This window comes from Pristiophorus japonicus, unplaced genomic scaffold (assembly GCF_044704955.1).
Source record: "Pristiophorus japonicus isolate sPriJap1 unplaced genomic scaffold, sPriJap1.hap1 HAP1_SCAFFOLD_523, whole genome shotgun sequence".
In the NCBI taxonomy this organism is placed as follows: domain Eukaryota; kingdom Metazoa; phylum Chordata; class Chondrichthyes; family Pristiophoridae; genus Pristiophorus; species Pristiophorus japonicus.
Window position 1 is genome coordinate 168,642 of NW_027254430.1, and position 15,990 is coordinate 184,631.

Sequence of the window (15,990 nt, forward strand, 5' to 3'; positions counted from 1 at the left end):
GCAACAATGCGGAGAACTGTGGGCATCCTGGAGAAATTTTCGAAGGGAGATGATTGGGAAACCTTCGTGGAACGACTTGAGCAATACTTTGTGGCCAAGGAGCTGGAAGAAGAAGCGAGCACTGCCAAACCAAGGGCGATCCTCCTCACCGTTTGTGGGGCATCAACATATGGCCTCATGAAAAACATGCTCGCTACAACAAAACCCACAGACACGTCGTACAATGAGTTGTGCACACTGGTCCGCGAGCATCTAAATACAAAGGAAAGCGTTCTGATGGCGAGGTACCGGTTCTACACGTACAAGAGGTCTGAAGGCCAGGAAGTGGCAAGCTATGTCTCCGATCCAAGGGGCCCGACTCTCTGCTTCCTGTCTGCCAACCAGTTCTCTATCCACGTCAGTAATTACCCCCAGTACCATGTGCTTTAATTTTGCACACTAATCTCTTGTGTGGGACCTTGTTAAAAGCCTTTTGAAAGTCCAAATACACCACATCCACTGGTTCTCCCTTGTCCACTCTACCAGTTACATCCTCAAAAAATTCCAGAAGATTTGTCGAGCATGATTTGCCTTTCATAAATCCATGCTGACTTGGACCGATCCTGTCACTGCTTTCCAAATGCGCTGCTTTTACATCTTTAATGATTGATTCCAACATTTTCCCCACTGCCGATGTCAGGCTAACCGGTCTATAATTCCCTGTTTTCTCTCTCCCTCCTTTTTTAAAAAGTGTTATTACATGAGCTACCCTCCAGTCCATAGGAACTGATCCAGAGTCGATAGACTGTTGGAAAATGATCACCAATGCGTGCACTATATCTAGGGCACGCTTCCTTAAGTACTCTGGGATGCAGACTATCAGGCCCCGGGGATTTATCGGCCTTCAATCCCATCAATTTCCCTAACACAATTTCGTGACGAATAAGGATTTCCTTCAGTTCCTCCTTCTTGCTAGACCCTCGAGCCCCCAGTATTTCCGGAAGTTTATTTGTGTCTTCCTTAGTGAAGACAGAACCAAAGTATTTGTTCAATTGGTCTGCCATTTCTTTGTTCCCCATTATAAATTCTGACTGCACAGGACCTACATTTGTCTTCACTAATCTTTTTCTCTTCACATATCTGTCGAAGCTTTTGCAGTCAGTTTTTGTTTTCCCTGCAAGCTTCCTCTCATACTCTATTTTCCCCCTCCTAATTAAACCCTTTGTCCTCCTCTGCTGAATTGTAAATTTCTAAACAGGCTCCCCTCACACCCTTCCCCCTCTCCTCTTCTCGTCTCTCTTACACTCTCTCTCCCCTTCCAAATCTCTCTCTCCCTTCCCCATCACGACCCGTTCTACATCTCTTTACCCCTCTCTCCCTTTCCCGCTATCTCGCTTTCCCAGTCTCTCACTCATTCCCCCATCTCACCCTGTCCCCTCCCCCTCTCTCCTCTATCAACTTCTTTCTCTCTTCTCCCTTTCTTTTCAGATTCTCCCCTTCCTCATCTCTCCCCTTCCCTCTCTCACTCCTTCCCCCCTCTCTCTTCGCCCTTTTCACTCTCTCTCTCTCCCCTTCCCCTCCCACGTTACCCTTCCCCTTGCTCTCTCTCTCTCCCCTTCCCCTCTCTCCCCTTCTCTCTCTACTTTCATTCTCTCCCCATTCCTTCCCCTCTCTCTCCTTCCTCCTTTGTTTTCCCTATCTCTCCCCTCCCCTTCTGTCACCTCCCCCTCTTTCCCTGACCCACTCTCTTCCCCCTCGCTCTCTTTCCCCCTTTCCCTTTCCCTCTCCACTCCCCTCTCTCCCCTCCTCTCTCTTTTCCTTCCCCTTCTATTCAGATTCTCCTCTTTTCCCCCTCTCTCCCCTGCCTCCCCCTCGCTCTCCTTCCCACCTCGCTCCCCTTCCCCTCTCTCCCCTTCCCCTCTCTTTCTATCCCCTTACACTCGCTCCCATTCCCCCCCTCTCTCCACCCTTCCCTTTCTCAATCCTTCTCGTCTCGCTCTCCCCTCCCACGCTCCCTCTCCCCTTCCCCTCTCTCTTGCTCCTTCCCCTCCCTCTCTTTCCCCTTCCCCTCCCTCTCTCTCTCCTTCCCCTCCCTCTCTCTCCCCTTCCATGCTCCCTCTCCCCTTCCCCCCTCTCTCTCTCTCTCCTTTCCCTCCCTCTCTTTCCCTTTGCTCCTCTCTCTCTCCTTCCCCATCTCTTTCACTCTTTCCACTCGCTCTTTTCCCTTCCCCTCTCTTTTCTGCTCCTTCCCCTGTCTTTCCCAGAGCAGGTGGCTCCATACCTCAAGGGTTAGAGCACTGGTCTTGTAAACTAGGGGTTGTGAGTTCAAATCTCACTGGGGCATGCTCAAAATTAGCTCAGGGTTTCAATACTTTTCCCTTTCCTATACCTTCTCCCCTTCCCCCTCTCTCTCTCACGACCCATTCTACATCTTTTTACCCCTCTCTCCCTTTCCCACAATCTCGCTTACCCCTCTCTCACTCATTCCCCTCTCCTCCTTCCCCCTCCCTCGCCTCAACCGCTCTCATTCCCCGGCTCTCCCTTTCCCCTCTCTCTCTCCCCTTCCCCTCCAAGTCTTTCCCCTCCCCTTACCCGCTTCCACTCTCTCTTCTTCCCCCACTCTCTCTTTTCCCATCCCTCTCTCTCCTTCCAGCTCCTTCCAGTGTCTTTCCCAGAGCAGGTGGCTCCATAGCTCAGGGGTTCGAGCACTGGTCTTGTCAACCAGGGGTCGTAGGTTCAAATCTAATTGGGGCCTACTCTAACTTAGTTTAGTATTTAAATACCTGTCACTCATTCTTGCCCACTCTCTTCTGCTTTTTCTCTCTCTCTCTCTCTCTTCCCCCCCTGCCCTTTCCAATCTTTCTCACTTCTTCCCTCTTTCTTCCTCGCAGTCTCCCCTTCCCCCTCTCTCACACTCCTTCCCCGCTCCCTCTCCCTCACTCCTTCAGGAGCAGGCCATTGGGAAAAGCATAATTCGGTCAGACAGAGTCAGCATGGATTTATGAAGGGGAAGTCATGTTTGACTAATTTGTTGGAATTCTTTAAGGATGTAACGAACAGGGTGGATAAAGGGGGAATCATGTTAAGAGTGGAAGCAAGTCTTCCTCGATTCCGAGGGACTGCCTATGATGATGTTAGAAACAGAGAGTGAGAGAGTCGGGAAAGGAAATAATCCCATTCGGCCTATTGTATCCGTGCCGGCTGACCAAGAGCTCCCCAGCCTAATCCCACTTTCCAGCTCTCGGTCCGTAGCCCTGTAGGTTACGGCACTTCAAGTGTTCATCCAAGTACTTTTTAAATATGTTAACCTTTTAATGTGGACAAGAAGGAGCCTGTTGTTCCAGGGTCAGTCTGGGAGCTGTTTAATATTTATAATTAAAGCCCTTGTTAATTGAAAGTAAATTTAAATACTGAGCTAATTTTGAGTAGGCCCCCGTGAGATTTGAACCCACTATCCCTGATTTACAAGACCAGTGCTCTATCCCCTGAGCTATGGAGCCACCCGCTCTGGGAAAGAGAGGGGAAGGAGCAGGAAAGAGAGGGGAAGGGAAAAGAGAGAGTGGATGGAGTGAGAGAGAGGGGAAGGAGAGAGAGAGAGAGGAAAGGGAAAGAGAGGGAGGGGAAGGAGAGAGAGAGAAGGGGGAAGGGGAGAGGGAGCATGGAAGGGGAGAGAGAGTGAGGGGAAGGGGAAAGAGAGGGAGGAGATGGAACTCTCCCCTTGCTCTCTCTCTCCCCTTCCTCTCTCTCCCCTTCCCTCTCTACTTTTATTCTCTCCCCATTCCTTCCCCTCTCTCTCCCTTTCCTGCTATCTCGCTTTCCCCGTCTCATACTCATTCCCCCCTCTCACCGTGTCCCCTCCCCCTCTCTCCTCTACCACTTCTCTCTCTCTTCTCCCTTTCTTTTCAGATTCTCCCGTTCCTCATCTCTCCCCTTCCCTCTCTCACTCCTTCCCCCCTCTCTCCTCGCCCTTTTCACTCTCGCTCTCTCCCCTTCCCCTCCCAGGTTACCCTTCCCCTTGCTCTGTCTCTCCCCTTCCCCTCTCTCCTCTTCCCTCTCTACTTTCATTCTCTCCCCATTCCTTCCCCTCTCTCTCCTTCCTCCTATAACTTCCCCATCTCTCCCCTCCCCCTCTCTCCCCTCCTCCTCTTTCCCTGACCCACTCTCTTCCCCCTCGCTCTCATTCCCCCTTTCCCTTTACCTCTTCACTCCCCTCTCTCTCCGCCTCTCTCTTTTCCTTCCCCTTCTATTCAGATTTTCCCCTTCTCCCCATCTCTACCCTGCCTGCTCCCTCGCTCGCCTTCCCATCTCGCTCCCCTTCCCTTCTCTCCCCTTCCCCTCTCTTTCTCTCCCCTTACACTCACTCCCATCCCCCCCTCTCTCTACCCTTCCCTTTCTCAATCCTTCTCGTCTCGCTCTCCCCTTCCACGCTCCCTCTCCCCTTCCCCTCTCTCTCTCACCTTTCCCACCCTCTCTTTCCCTTTCCTCTCTCTCTCACTCCTTCCACGCTCTCTTTTTCCTTCCCCTCTCTTTCCTGCTCCTTCCCCTGTCTGTTCCAGAGCAGGTGGCTCCATAGCTCAGGGGTTAGAGCACTGATCTAGTAAACCAGGGGTCGTGAGTTCAAATCTCACTAGGGCCTACTCAAAATTAGCTCAGTATTTAAATTCATGGTCAATTAACAAGGGCTTTAATTATAAATATTAACCAGCTCCAAAACCGACCCTGGAACAACAGGTTCCTTTTTTCTCTTTCCCCTTCCCCCTATCTCTCTCACTCCTTCCCCTCTCTCCCCCCTCCCCCTCTATCTCTTCCCCTCTCCTTTTCTCTCTCCCCTTCCCCATCCAGAAGCAGAGAAAAAGTGAGGGAGACACGGAGAGAGAGAGAGAGAGGCAGAGAATGAGAGAGAGACAGAGAGACAGAGAGATTGGGACAGAGTGTGACTGAGTTGCCTTGGGATGTTTTACTACGTGAAAGACCCGATATATCGATGTTGAGAGGTGAATATTGAAGAGACGGAGGCAGGAGTCTGGGGGATGAGACACAATCTGAGCGTTTTACTGACCCCTCCTCATTCTTCAAACACACAGCACTAACTGGGGAATGACCCACATCCCAGGGCAGGTGGTTCCATAGCTAAGGGGTTAGAGCACGGGTCTAGTAAACCAGGGGTCGTGGGGTCAAATCTCACTGGGGCCTGCTCAGTATTTAAATTCACTGTCAATTAGCAAGGACTTTAATTATAAATATTAAACAGCTCCAAGACAGACCCTGGAAGTGCAGGCTCTCGATTCCTCTCTCTCTGCCTTCCCCGTCACTACCCTTTATATTTCTCTCTCGTTCCATTCACTCTCCTTCCCCTTTCTCTCTCCCAGTCCCGTTTCATCCCTTGCACTGTCTTTCTCACCCTTCCCACTCTCCACTTCCTCCGTCTTTCCTTCCGCCTCTTTCTCTACCCATCCTCTCTGCCTTTCTCCCTTTCCTCCTCTTTCTCTCTTTCTTTCTCTCCCATTCCCCCTCCCTCTCCCCGTCCCCTCTCGTTCTCACTTTCCCTTTCCCCTTTTCACTCTCTGTCTTTCTTCCTCTCTCTCCCCTCCCTCCTCTCTCTCTCTGCCCTTCCCCCTTGAGAGACAGAGAGAGAGTGTGTCGGGGTGTGTGTTGTTCACTGATTGTTAGACCTCGGAACTTCTAGTGGGGAGAGGACAACACATGGAACAACATTTTAGGCTTAACCCAGGGTCCGTTTTATTACACAACAAAAAACCGACTAAAAACTACAGGACGAGACTGCTGAGAGAAATCGACTGAAGACATACAATCGCCATTCCTGGCTGTAGTTATTGTAGGTTTGTGGTCTTTGGTTCCGTGACCGGTCGGTTCTCCTTCTGTCCGTTCTCTGCAGCGCCTCTTCCTTTCGTCTCCTTCTGTCTCTCTGTTTGTCCTTTTGCTTCATCTTTCTACCTCCTGCTTGTGTACCTTCCTGCTCCTTCCTGCTTGACCAGCTCCGCTGGGCAGGGCCACATTGTCCGCATGGTCCCCAGACACGAGACTCCCCAAAGCAAGCGCTCGAATCGGAACTCCCACACGGCAAGCGAGACAAAGGTGGACAGAGGAAACGTTACAGGGACCACCCTCAAAGCCTCCCTGATAAAGTGCAACATCCTCACCTACACCTGGGAGTCCCTGGGCCAAAGACCAGTCCACCCGAAGTGGAGGAAGTGCATCAGGGAGGGTGCTGAGCACCACAAGTCTCATTGCCGAGAGCGTGCAGAGACCAAGCGCAGGCAGCGGAAGGAGCGTGCGGCAAACCAGTCCCACCCTCCCCTTCCCTCAACAACTATCTGTCCCACCTGTGACAGGGACTGTGGTTCCCGTATTGGACTGTTCAGCCACCTGAGAACTCACTTTTAGAGTTGAAGCAAGTCTTACTCGATTCCGAGGGACTGCCGATGATGGTGATATTTATATCCACAGTAAGAATAAGTTCCCTGCTGGGCTGGTGTCCGATGAATGCATCTGGATCGATGCAGTGATTTGTTTAACTGGCTGTGCTGAGGAGTTTGACTGGCTACTAATTTGCACACGGAGTCGACAGTGCAAAAGATAACTCCTTATCCTTAATGCCCTGTTATCCAAAAATGTGCCTTTCCTTGGGTCCTTTATAGTCCTGTTTTCTTGCAGACCTGTAGTCTCTGGGGGGAACTGTGTTACCCCCTGTGGCCAATCAACTGTGGGACTCCCCGGATAGACAGTATCAATCTCTTTGTTTGTATGTATAATCAAGTTCAGTCCTTGACCTCAACCATTGCTTTTAATGGGTGATGTGTCACCACTTTCCTTCCCCCTCCCAGGTAGTCCAAACGTTTTTACTTTAAAACAGTTTGTTCGTGGTCTCTTCCTGTGCCTTGTTCCAAGAAAAATAGGTGTACCCTTACAGGTGAGAGAGACACAGAGAGAGAGAGAGAGTGAGAGACAAAGAAACAGACAGAGAATGAGAGAGACAGGGAGAAGGAGAGACAGAGAGATTGAGAGAGAAAGAGAGAGAGAGAGAGAGAGACAGAGAGATTGGGGCAGAGTGTGACTGAGTTGCCTTGGGATGTTTTACTATGTGAAAGACCCGATATATCGATGTTGAGAGGCAAATATTAGAAGAGACGGAGGCAAGTGTCTGGGGGATGAGACACAATCTGAGCGTTTCATTGACCCCTCCTCATTCTTCAAACACACAGCACTAACTGGGGAATGACCCACAACCCAGAGCAGGTGGCTCCATAGCTCAGGGGTTAGAGCACTGGTCCAGTAAACCAGGGGTCGTGGGTTCAAATCTCACTGGGGCCTACCTACAATTAGCTTGGTATTTAAATACCTCTCTCTCTTTTCCTTTTCCGACAGATTCTCCCCCTCTCTCTCTCACTCCTCCCCCCTCTCTCTCTCTCCCTTCCCCATCACGACCCGTTCGATATCTTTTTCTCACTCCTTCCACTCTCTCTTTTCCCTTCCCCTCTCTTTCCTGCTCCTTCCCCTGTCGTGCACAGAGCAGGTGGCTCCATAGCTCAGGGGTTAGAGCACTGGTCTAGTAAACCAGGGGTCGTGGGTTCAAATCTCACTGGGGCCTACTCAAAATTAGCTCAGTATCTAAATATCTGTCTCTCTCTCTCTCTTTTCCCTTTCCTTTCAGATTCTCCCCCTCTCTCTCTCTTCCCTTCTCCTCGCTCTTACTTTCCGTCCCCTCTCTTTCTCACTCCTTCCCTCTCTCTCCTTAACTTCTCTTTCCCCTTCCTCCCTCTCTCTCCTCTGCCACTCTTTCCTCCTCGCATTCTCCCCTCACTACTCTCTCCTCTCACTCCTTCAGGAGCAGGCCATTGGGAAAAGCATAATTGGGTCAGGCAGCGTCAGCATGGATTTATGAAGGGGAAGTCATGTTTGACTAATTTGCTGGAATTCTTTGAGGATGGAACCAACAGGGTGGATAAAGGGGAACTCATTTTAAGAGAGAAAGCAAGTCTTCCTCGATTCCGAGGGACTGCCTCTTGCAATGTCTGTCAGCTTGTAATGTTTGTAGCTCCACATTGAGGATGTGGACGTATTGTGTACTGCAAGTGCAGAGTTAATAATAAACAGAATTCGGCGGGTTTCCGGAGACTTCCGAGAGAGCTGCGCGCCATGTTAGGAAGCTGTGTGTGCTGTGCCCTGTGAATATATCACACCTATGCTGATGATGTTAGAGACAAATAGTGAGAGAGAAAGAGAAAGTCAGGTTGAGAGATTGAGTGAGAAGGAAAAAGAGTAAGGGAGAGGCATAATCCCATTGGGCCCATGCCAGCCGGCCAAGAGCAACCCAGCCTCATTCCACTTTCTAGCTTGAGGTCTGTTAGTTGCAGCACTTTAAGTACTTTTTAAATGTGGTCAAGAACAAGCCCATCATTCCACAGTCAGTCTGGGAGCTGTTCAATATTTATAATTGAAGCTCTTGTTAATTGACAGTGAATTTAGATACTGAGCTAATTTTGAGTAGGCCCCAGTGAGATTTGAACCCACAAACCTTGGTTTACCAGACCAGTGCTCTAACCCCTGAGCTATGGAGCCACCTGAGCTGGGTTGTGGGTCATTCTCCAGTTAGTGCTGTGTGTTTGAAGAATGAGGAGGGAAATGGTCCACGGTGTCCAGGGCCACGCCGTGGATCTTGATGACTGGGGGGCAGTGCTATGCGGCGAGGACAGGTTGGTGGAGGACCTTTGTCTTACGGATGTTTAGTGTAAGGCCAGTGCTTTCGTACGCCTCAGTAAATACATTGACTATATCCTGGAGTTCAGCCTCTGAATGTGCGCAGATTCAGGCGTCGTCCGCGTACTGTAGCTCGACGACAGAGGTTGGGGTGATCTTGGTGATCATCGATTCCATTCATGCCGCTTCAAAGGATACGTTTGCAAGGGCTGTGGAACAATGGGACACCTCCAACGTATGTGCAGGCGAGCTGCAAATCCTGCTAATCCTGCAAACCACCTTGTTGCAGAGGAGGACAGATCCACAGCGGAACACGATGAACCAGAGCTTCAGACCGAGGAGGCAGAGGTATATGGGGTGCACACATTTACCTCAAAGTGTCCCCCGATAATGCTGAAGGTTGAATTAAATGGGCTCCCAGTGTCCATGGAGCTGGACACGGGCGCGAGCCAGTCCATAATGAGCAAAAAGACTTTCGATAAGTTGTGGTGCAACAAGGCTTCAAGGCCAGTCCTGACTCCCATTCGAACCAAACTTAGAACGTACACAAAGGAACTGATTCCCGTAATCGGCAGTGCTACCGGAAAGATCTCCTACGATGGAGCGGTGCACGATTTACCACTGTGGGTGGTACCGGGCGATGGCCCCACGCTGTTCGGCAGGAGCTGGCTGGGAAAGATACATCCGTCGACGACACCTCATGTGCCCAGGTCCTAAGCAAGTTCCCCTCGCTGTTCGAACCAGGCGTCGGGAAGTTCCAAGGAGCAAAAGTGCAGATCCATTTAATTCCGGGGGCGTGACCCATCCATCACAAGGTGAGAGCGGTATCTTACATGGTGAGAGAGAGGGTGGACATTGAGCTGGACAGGCTGCAACGAGAGGACATCATTTCGCCGATCGAATTCAATGAGTGGGCCAGTCTGATCGTTCCAATCCTCAAGGGAGACGGCACCGTCAGAATCTGTGGTGATTACAAAGTAACTATCAATCGTTTCTCCCTGCAGGATCAATACCCGCTACCAAAGGCTGATGACCTATTTGTCACGCTGGTTGGGGAGGAAAACATTCACGAAGCTGGACTTGACCTTGGCCTACATGACGCAGGAGCTGGTGGAATCTTCGAAAGGCCTCACCTGCCTCAACACGCACAAAGGTCTTTTCGTTTACGACAGATGCCCGTTTGGGATTCGATCAGCCACGGCGATATTCCAGAGGAACACGGAAAGCTTGCTGAAGTGGGTCCCGTGCACCGTGGTCTTCCAGGACGACATCTTGGTTACAGGTCGGGACACCGTCGAGCATTTGCAGAACGTGGAGGAGCTCCTTAGTCGGCTTAATCGTGTGGGGCTCAGGCTGAAATGCTCGCAGTGCGTTTTCCCGGTGCCTGAAGTGGAGTTCCCGGGGAGAAGAATCGCGGCGGACGGCATCAGGCCCACCGATTCGAAGACGGGGGCAATCGAGAAGGCACCGAGACCACGGAACGTGACGGAGCTGTGGTCGTTTCTAGGACTCCTGAACTATGTTGGTAACTTCTTACCGGGTCTTGTCACATTGTTAGAACCCCTGCACCCTCCACTGCGTAAGGGAGATGAATGGGTCTGGGGTAAAAGCCAAGAAAATGCCTTTGAGAAAGCTAGGAAGCTGTCATGTTCAAACAAATTGCTTGTGTTGTACGATCCATGTAAACGTTTGGTACGAGCATGTGATGCGTCGTCGTACGGGGTCGGGTGTGTATTGTAACAAGCTAATGAATTTGGGAAATTGCAACCGGTTGCTTATGCAACCAGAAGTCTGTCTAAGGCTGAGAGGACCTACAGTATGATCGAGAGAGAAGCATTAGCGTGTGTTTACGGGGTAAAGAAAATGCATCAATATCTGTTCGGGCTCAAATTCGAATTGGAAATCTCTCGCTCTCCTTCCCCCCTCTCCCTGGCCCCCTTTCCCCCCTCTCCCTGCCCCCTTTTCCCCCCTCTCCCTGTCCCCCTTCTCCTGTCTCTCTCTCTCCCTTCCCACTCTCCACTTCCTCTCTCTCCCCTTCCCCCTCTCTATTTCCGTCCCTCTGTACCCATCCTCTCCCTTTCCCCCGCTCCATTTCTTTCCTCCTCTGTCCCTCCTGTGCCTCACTCTCCTTCCCCTTTCTCACTCCCCCTTTCTCTCCCCCTTCCTCCCCTCCCCTTCCTCTTCCTTTCCTTCCACCTCTATCTCTGTCCATCCGCCTCCTTCTCTCCCCTCTCCCTTCCTTACCCTTCACTCTCTCTTCACCCTCTCTCTCTCTCACTCCTTCCCCTCTCACTCCCACCTCTTTCGCTCTACCCATCGCCCCTCTGTTCTCACTCTCCACTTTCCTCTCTGTCTATCTCCCCTTTCCCCTCTCTTCCCTTCCCTCTCCCTTTCCCCCACTCCCTCACCGTACCATTCTCTCTCGCCTTCCCCCTCTATCTCTCCCCTCCCTCTCTCCCTTAACCCCTCTCTCTCTCCTTTTCCTCCTCTCTCCCCTTCCCTCTCGAGAGACAGAGAAACAATCATGTTCCAATGATTGTTCAGGGATGAATCACCGAGAATGATTATATTCGGGCCCCACCTCCTTGTTAACAATAGTAAGAAGCAAACATGAGCTGGTGTTGCAGGTGGCTCCATAGCTCAGGGGTTAGAGCACTGGTCTTGTAAACCAGGGGTCGTGAGTTCAAATCTCACTGGGGCCGACTCAATTTTGGCTTCTGTTCCTGAACTCGCTGTCAATCGGCGACAGGCCGACACCATCAACAGGAACCGACTCACTTCGCAGTTTAAATACAGCCCACAGCACTTTCACTTTCTGTGACCAGTCTGTAACCGAGTCTTCTTCATATCCAGTCTGAGAGCCACCGATATTTGTTTTAGATTCGTTGCGGGATATGTCCGTCGATAGCAAGGCCGGCATTTATTGCCCATCCCTAATTGCCCCTGGAGAAGGTCGTGGTGAGCAGCCTTCTTGAACACAACTGAGGGCCTCACTTGACCATTTCACACGGGGCAGTTAAGAGTCAAACCCACATTGCCGTGGGTCTCAATATTCCTCGCTGCCGTGCTCCACCTCACAGTCAACAAGCTCCCCGCTGGAGTGGAACTAAACTACAGACCCAGCGGGAACCTGTTCAACCTTCGTCGTCTCCAGGCCAGGTCCAAGACCACCCTGTTATCATCCCCTGCGAAAGTCGTCGCTAGAGTCCTCCTCAACCGTCTTCTCCCTGTGGCCGAGGAGCTCCTCCCGGAGTCACAGTGCGGGTTTGGTCCCCTACGGGGTACAACGGACATAGAATCACAGAAACATAGAAACTAGGTGCAGGAGTAGGCCATTCGGCCCTTCGAGCCTGCACCACCATTCAATATGATCATGGCTGATCGTGTAACTTCAGTACCTCATTCCTGCTTTCTCTCCATACCCGCTTGATCCCTTTAGCCGTAAGGGCCACATCTAACTCCCTTTTGAATATATCTAACAAACTGGCCTCAACAACTCTCTGTGGTAGAGAATTCCACAGGTTCACAAATTTCTGAGTGAAGAAGTTTCTCCTCATCTCGGTCTTAAATGGCTTACCCCTTATCCTTAGACTGTGACCCCTGGTTCTGGCCTTCCCCAACATCAGCAACATTCTTCCTGCATCTAACCTGTCTAAACCCGTCAGAATTTTATATGTTTCTATGAGATCCCCTCTCATTCTTCTAAATTCCAGTGTATATAAGCCTAGTCGATCCAATCTTTCTTCATATCTCGGTCCTGCCATCCCGGGAATCAGTCTGGTGAACCTTCGCTGCACTCCCTCAATACCAAGAATGTCCTTCCTCAGATTAGGAGACCAAAACAATACACAGTATTCAAGGTGTGGTCTCACCAAGGCCCTGTACAACTGCAGTAAGACCTCCCTGCTCCTATACTCAAATCATATCGCTGTGAAGGCCAACATGCCATTTGCCTTCTTCACCACCTGCTGTACCTGCATGCCAACTTTCAATAACTGATGAACCATGACACCCAGGTCTCGTTGCACCTCCCCTTTTCCTAATCCGTCACCATTCAGATAATATTCTGCCTTCCTGTTTTTGCCACCAAAGTGGATAACCTCACATTTATCCACATTATACTGCATCTGCCATGCATTTGCCCACTCACCTAACATGTCCAAGTCACCCTGCAGCCTCTTAGCATCCTCCTCACAGCTCACACTGCCACCCAGCTTAGTGTCAGCTGAAAACTTTCCGATATTACATTCAATTCCTTTGTCTAAATCATTGATGTATATAGTACATAGCTGGGGTCCCAGCACTGAACTTTGTGGCACCCCACTAGTCACTGCCTGCCATTCTGAAAAGGACCTGTTTATCCCGACTCTCTGCTTCCTGTCTGCCAACCAGTTCTCTATCCACGTCAGTACATTACCCCCAACACCATGTGAGAAAGAGAGAGAGACGGAGAGACAGAGAGACTGAGGGAGAAAGAGAGATTGAGGCAGAGTGTGACTGAGTTGCCTTGGGACGTTTTACTACGTGAAAGACCCGATATATCGATGTTGAGAGGCGAATATTGAAGAGACGGAGGCAGGAGTCTGGGGGATGAGACACAATCTGAGCGTTTCACTGACCCCTCCTCATTCTTCAAACACACAGCACTAACTGGGGAATGACCCACATCCCAGGGCAGGTGGTTCCATAGCTCAGGCGTTAGAGCAATGGTCTAATAAACCAGGGGTCGTGGGTTCAAATCTCCCTGGGGCCTATTCAAAATGAGTTCAGTATTTAAATTCACCGTCAATTAACAAGGGCTTTAATTATAAATATTAAACAGCTCCGAGACAGACCCTGGGACTACAGGCTCCAAATCTTTCTCTGCCCTCCCCATCCACACAACCTGTTGTACATTTTTATCTCTCTTTCCCCATCTCTCACTCATTCCCCTCTGCCTTCTCCTCTTTCTCCTCCCTCTCTCTCTCCCCTTCCCGCTCTTACACACTCGTTATCCTCTCTCTCGCTCCTTCCCCCCTCTCTCTCACTCCTTCACTTTTCTCTCTCCCTTTCCCCTCTCCTCTTCTCATCTCTCTTACACTCTCTCTGCCCTTCCAAATCTCTCTCTCCCTTCCCCATCACGACCCTTTCGACATCGTTTCATCCCTCTCTCCCTTTCCCACTATCTCGCTTTCCCCGTCTCTCACTCATTCCCCTCTCCCCCCTTCCCCCTTCCTCGCCTCACCCTCTCTCCTTCCCCCTCTCTCCCATTCCGTCACTCACACCTGCCCCTCTCGCTCCCCCTTCCACTCTCTCTCTCTCCCCATCCCCTTCCTCTATTTCCCCTTTCCCTCTCTCTTCCTCCCCCTCTCCCCTTCTCCACTCTATCCCCTTCTCCTCCCTCTCTTTCCCCTCCCCTCTCTCGCTCCCCTTTCCCTCTCTCTTCCTCTCTCTCTCTCACTCCTTTCCCACTTTTTCCGCTTCCCCCTCTCTCTCACTCCTTCCCCACTCTCTCCTCTTCCCCGCTCTCTCCCCTTCCGTCTCTCTCTCACTCCTTCTGTTATGTATGTAAACCTGTAATTACCGTGTCTAACCACCAGAGGGCTTATCCCGTGGAGTCCAAAGGGAGCCCACAATCCCTTGGGAGCAGCTATATATAAGGAGGCCTCACAGGCTGGAGAGGCACTCTGAGATCTACGGTCACACTTACTTTGAGCTTGCAGCATCGAGTCTGACTCTTTGTTCAAGACATAACAACAGGCGACGAGGTACAGATGACGAACCCTCAGTATTTAAATTCACCATTAATTAACAATGGGTTTAATTATAAATATTAAACAGCTCCGAGATGGACTCTGGAACAACAGGCTCCAAATCTTTCTCTGCCCTCCACATCTGCACAATCTGTTCTACATTTTTATCTCGCTTTCCCCATCTCTCACTCATTCCCCTCTCCCACCCTCTGCTTTCTCCTCTTTCTCCTCCCTCTCTCTATCCCCTTCCCGCTCTTACACACTTGTTACCCTCTCTCTCGCTCCTTCCCCCCTCTCTCTCACTCCTTCACTTTTCTCTCTCCCTTTCCCCTCTCCTCTTCTCGTCTCTCTTATACTCTCTCTTCCCTTCCAAATCTCTCTCTCCCTTCCCCATCACGACCCGCTCTATATCTTTTTACCCCTCTCTCCCTTTCCTGCGATCTCGCTTTCCCCGTCTCTCACTCATTCCCCTCTCCCCCTTCCCCCTCCCTCGCCTCACCCTCTTTTCTTTGCCACTCTCTCCCCTTCCCTCACTCACACCTTCCCCTCTCGCTCCCCCTTCCACTCTCTCTCCCCATCCCCTCCCTCTATTTCCCCTTTCCCTCTCTCTTCCTCCCCCTCTCTCCCCTTCCCCACTCTCTCCCCTTCTCCTCCCTCTCTTTCGCCTCCACTCTCTCGCTCCCCATTCCCTCTCTCTTCCTCCCTCTCTCGATCCTTCCCCACTCTTTCCTCTTCCCCCTCTCTCTCACTCCTTCCCCACTCTCTCCTCTTCCCCACTCTCTCCCCTTCCGCCTCTCTCTCACTCCTTCTGTTATGTATGTAAACCTGTAATTACCATGTCTAACCACCAGAGGGCTTACCAGAGTCCAAAGTGATCCCACAATCCCTTGGGAGCAGCTGTATATAAGGAGGCCTCACAGGCTGGAGAGGCACTCTGAGATCTGCAATACAGGACTACGGTCACACTTACTTTGAGCTCGCAGCATCTAGTCTGACTCGTTGTTCACGACATAACAACAGGCGACGAGGTACAGATGACGGACCCCAATGCAACAATGCGGAGAACTGTGAGCATCCTGGAGAAATTTTCGGAGGGTGAAGATTGGAAAACCTTCGTGGAACGACTTGAGCAATACTTCGTGGCCAACGAGCTGGAAGAAGAAGCGAACACTGCCAAATGAAGGGTGATCCTCCTCACTCTACAAGGGAGTGTAAATCACCAGAGAGACTTAACCTCTGATCCCAATAAGATTTTGGGGGGGAGGTGATGTCATGTATTCAACTATCATTGTAACCCATGTATAAGCTGACCTAAGTTGTACACCTTGAGAACATTGACCACAAGGGGGTGAGCTTGTGGGAGACACTCCTAACCTGGACTTTCAGGTATAAAAGGGGAAGTTCCACCCACCTTCATCACTTGAGGTGTTGGTAATAAAGGGAACTGGTCACAGAGTGACCTTCTCTTAAGTATGGGCCTCTAGTGCATTTATACTGTATAATAAGGATATATTACAAGTCTTCTTCATATCCAGTCTGAGAGCACAAATATTTGTTTTAG

The 15,990-nt window shown here is 50.8% G+C and overlaps 5 non-coding genes across 5 annotated transcripts; 4 read left to right on the forward strand and 1 right to left on the reverse strand.

Annotated features, from left to right (window-relative positions):
• Nucleotides 1-4,542: 4,542 nt before the first annotated feature.
• On the forward strand, nt 4,543-4,615 carry trnat-agu (transfer RNA threonine (anticodon AGU)). Its single transcript has one exon. It is a non-coding gene; the product is annotated as a tRNA-Thr (tRNA).
• Nucleotides 4,616-7,238: 2,623 nt separating this feature from the next.
• Nucleotides 7,239-7,311, forward strand: trnat-agu (transfer RNA threonine (anticodon AGU)). Its single transcript has one exon. It is a non-coding gene; the product is annotated as a tRNA-Thr (tRNA).
• A 204-nt stretch (nt 7,312-7,515) lies between these two features.
• On the forward strand, nt 7,516-7,588 carry trnat-agu (transfer RNA threonine (anticodon AGU)). Its single transcript has one exon. It is a non-coding gene; the product is annotated as a tRNA-Thr (tRNA).
• An 898-nt stretch (nt 7,589-8,486) lies between these two features.
• On the reverse strand, nt 8,487-8,559 carry trnat-ggu (transfer RNA threonine (anticodon GGU)). The gene has a single exon. It is a non-coding gene; the product is annotated as a tRNA-Thr (tRNA).
• Nucleotides 8,560-11,326: 2,767 nt separating this feature from the next.
• trnat-ugu (transfer RNA threonine (anticodon UGU)) lies at nt 11,327-11,399 on the forward strand. Its single transcript has one exon. It is a non-coding gene; the product is annotated as a tRNA-Thr (tRNA).
• Nucleotides 11,400-15,990: the final 4,591 nt, after the last annotated feature.